The sequence below is a fragment of the Saccopteryx leptura genome, chromosome 4 (assembly GCF_036850995.1).
Source record: "Saccopteryx leptura isolate mSacLep1 chromosome 4, mSacLep1_pri_phased_curated, whole genome shotgun sequence".
NCBI classification, from domain to species: domain Eukaryota; kingdom Metazoa; phylum Chordata; class Mammalia; order Chiroptera; family Emballonuridae; genus Saccopteryx; species Saccopteryx leptura.
This window is the reverse complement of record NC_089506.1, coordinates 59,145,957-59,149,965: the sequence shown is the minus strand read 5'-3', so window position 1 is coordinate 59,149,965 and position 4,009 is coordinate 59,145,957. Positions and strand designations below refer to the sequence as shown.

At 40.6% G+C, this 4,009-nt stretch overlaps 1 non-coding gene across 1 annotated transcript; it reads left to right on the top strand.

Moving 5' to 3' along the window:
• Positions 1 to 335: 335 nt before the first annotated feature.
• Positions 336 to 412, top strand: TRNAL-GAG (transfer RNA leucine (anticodon GAG)). Its single transcript has one exon. It is a non-coding gene; the product is annotated as a tRNA-Leu (tRNA).
• Positions 413 to 4,009: the final 3,597 nt, after the last annotated feature.

The following is a 4,009-nucleotide window of genomic DNA, read 5'->3' as shown; positions in this document are numbered from 1 at the left end:
AAATTTTAAATAGTATTTTATAGGATAGTTTACTTAATACTAGGAAGTGTCACCAATTTAGTAACCCATTAATATTGTCTTTAAACCTGTCAGACACAAATCAGGAAACTGAAGATTAGAAGATATCTCCATTAAACTATTTAGTTGACCTATCTACCTGATTTCTGTTAAATTCTTCAAATTCTGATAAAGCTGAGAAGTAGCTAAAGGAAAAAAACACTTAAATAGCATGATTGCATAATCTATTCAACATTCATTTTATAGAATTTATATTTAGTATCTATTATATCCCAGAAATGATGCTGAGGATAGAACGATAAAAAAGGCAAGGTTTGGCCCTGGCCGGTTGGCTCAGCGGTAGAGCGTCGGCCTGAGGTGCGGAGGGACCCGGGTTCGATTCCCGGCCAGGGCACATAGGAGAAGCGCCCATTTGCTTCTCCAACCCCCCCTCCTTCCTCTCTGTCTCTCTCTTCCCCTCCCGCAGCCAAGGCTCCATTGGAGCAAAGATGGCCCGGGCACTGGGGATGGCTCCTTGGCCTCTGCCCCAGGTGCTAGAGTGGCTCTGGTCGCAGCAGAGCAACGCCCCGGAGGGGCAGAGCATCGCCCCCTGGTGGGCAGAGCGTCGCCCCTGGTGGGCATGCCGGGTGGATCCCGGTCGGGCGCATGCGGGAGTCTGTCTGACTGTCTCTCCCCGTTTCCAGCTTCAGAGAAAATACAAAAAAAAAAAAAAAAGGCAAGGTTCTTGGCTTCATAGAACTCATACTTGATAGGTTCTACATAAATTCAAGACATGACTATATAAATTATTTCATTAAAATTGCTCCAATTTACATAAAGAAAAAGTAAAATGTTATAATATAGAAGCCCCAAATTAGCCTAGGCCCTAGAGAGTCAGGGACAGATTTCAGAATAGTAGGGTTTAGCCTCACACCTGAAGGTAGTTCAGAATTTCAAGCCTAAAAGAAATAGAGAAAGCTTTTAAACAGAGGTGTATGTATAAGCCTTGTTTTGAGGAGGAAAGGTGAGGCTTCATTTTAAGTAAAGAAATAGAGACTAACACAGAGAGTTGTAAGATTTAATCAAAATAAAGCTGAAGAATGAAGCAGTGGTGAATACAACAGGCTTTTCAAATGCTATCTTAAAACCAATGGAATGTCAAAGCTTATTGAGAGAATTGACAAGATCAAATTTGTGGGGTTTATTTCTTTTAATATCATTTTAGCCTCTTCTTGGACAATGTGTTAAAGCAAAATAAGAGTTGTCAGAAGACAAGTCAGAGGCCACTGTTTTCATATGGGCAACAGTGTTGTTAGGTTGACCTTATTTTAATGCAGGGGTCCCCAAACTTTTTACATAGGGGGCCAGTTCTCTGTCCCTCAAACCGTTGGAGGGCCGGAGTATAAAAAAAACTATGAACAAATCCCTATGCACACTGCACATATCTTATTTTAAAGTAAAAAAACAAAACGAGAACAAATACAATATTTAAAATAAAGAACAAGTAAATTTAAATCAACAAACTGACCAGTATTTCAATGGGAACTATGCTCCTCTCACTGACCACCAATGAAACAGGTGCCCCTTCCAGAAGTGCGGTGGGGGCCGGATAAATGGCCTCAGGGGGCCGCATGTGGCCCGCGGGCCGTAGTTTGGGTACCCCTGTTTTAATGGAAAGGGGAAAAAGCAAACAGATTTGAAATATCATCAGATAAAGAGAGTAGCTCATTCACTGATGAGATATAGGAAGGGGTAAGTTACCAAGGATATCAAGAATAATGCCAAGTAATAAGGCTATGTCAATAGAGAAAGGAAACCATTAAAGAAATAATGAATAGGGAGAGAAAGGAATTAATAGAAAATGATCAAGTTTTAAAATTTAGGTATATTGTGTACAAGATGCCTGAGAGTTACCCAAGTGGAGATGCTAAATAGACATTCTGGCATATGTGCAGAAAACTCAATAAAGAGATCTCACTATAGTTATAAATTTGGAATTTGTTGATATGGTAAAAAAGTAAAAATAATTTTTCCTTGGCCCTGGCCGGTTGGCTCAGCAGTAGAGCGTCGGCCTGGCGTGCGGGGGACCCGGGTTCTATTCCCGGCCAGGGCACATAGGAGAAGCGCCCATTTGCTTCTCCACCCCCCCCCCTCCTTCCTCTCTGTCTCTCTCTTCCCCTCCCGCAGCCAAGGCTCCATTGGAGCAGGGATGGCCCCGGCGCTGGGGATGGCTCCTTGGCCTCTGCCACAGGTGCTAGAGTGGCTCTGGTCGTGGCAGGGCAACGCCCCGGAGGGGCAGGACGTCGCCCCCTGGTGGGCAGAGCTTCGCCCCTGGTGGGCGTGCTGGGTGGGTCCCGGTCGGGCGCATGCGGGAGTCTGTCTGACTGTCTCTCCCCGTTTCCAGCTTCAGAAAAATACAAAAAAAATAATAATAATAATTTTTCCTCTACTCCTCTAAGTTCTTGGCTGGGATCTCTATAATAAAAAAACAGATTAACAAGAGAAAAACAAATAGGTGTTTTTTAACACTTATATTTTATGTATACATAGGATATATCCAGGGGAAGTTAAGTAATTCAAAGAGGTAGCTTCTGAATTCAGAAATAAATTAACACCTTAACATGGAAAAATGAGGAGAGATATAAACCTTTTGTTACTAGAACAAGAGAGGGTTTGAGTCGCCCATCGCTGCCAATTAATCACAGAGATGGATCTGGTTGTATTTTATTCAATTTGCCAGTAGGCTGAGAAAGCAGAGAACTCATGTCCAAAAGAACTGCCTTAACAGTATCAGCTGACTGGCTAGTTTATATATTTTTCGGGGATTAGTAATTCATAATAGAGTATACAGTTAGTCACACAGCAGTGTGTGGGAGGTGGGAGTTTGATTTGCAGGGAGGCCTCCCCAGAATGGCTTTCTGACACTGGCACAGGTCTATCTAGTGTTTTTGATGTTGGTCTGGAATGTATGGGATCTGGCAGTGTCTCTGGGAACCATTCACTTACACTTTCACAGAAAAGAGAAAATTATTTTTAGGAAAGATAAATGAATCCTTAAAATAATGATGGGAAGTATGATAGTTTGGGTGAGGTGTTTACTTCTAGTCTCCTCTACATTGATTGATAAAACTCACTCTCCTGAGAAAGAGATCTATGACATTGAATTTCTTTTTTAATTGAGTTTATCGGGGTGAAATTGATTAATAAAATTACACAGGTTTCAGGTGTACAATTCTATTATCATCTGTATATTATATTGTGTGTTCACCACACTAAGTCTCCTTATCACCATTTATTAAGTTTCTTTTGGAGGATTTAACTCTAGGCAGGTAAAAGAAGTTCAGAGAAATTTCTACCTGCATTTGCTATTTTTCGAGTGCCTACAGCTCAAAGTATTCAGATATATTTTGGGGTAGCATAGTCTGCTTATCCTTCAACATATAGGTGCTTTTTTATTCCATGAAAGGAGGTGAGATTTCCTTAAAGGAGAATATAGTTTAAAAAGAAGAGTGTGTGGGACAAAGCCCTGAGGAACTCATGTATTTAAAGTTTTTACAAAAATGGAGAAACCAGTGTTAAAGAATAAAATTTACCTGAGTAAATTTGACGATCCAGTTGACTTTAGTAAGTAATTCATGAATCCAGCAGCATTCCACCCAGCAACTAGAAGGGGCCCTGGGAGGAGTTCTGGAAAATAGAATATTTTTATAGAGAAAAGGATGGGACAAGAGAGCTATTAACAAAAGAAAGAAAAAAATTATTTTCAGACCAGGACATTTTTTGAGGAAAAAGAAATGACAAATTTTATTTTTGTTGTTGTTGTTTTGTCTTTTTATCACGCAGACTGCCTCTTCTTTCTATGAAGGGGTGGGGGTAAGGAGATGGTCCACTTGATGGAATATTTCATGGATGTTGCTCAGAAAAATTCCAAACCGGCTCTTTAATATGAGAAAAGATAACAAAGAAGGAATGATCAGAAAGATATAAATAAACAATGAGAAGTGCAGTAACT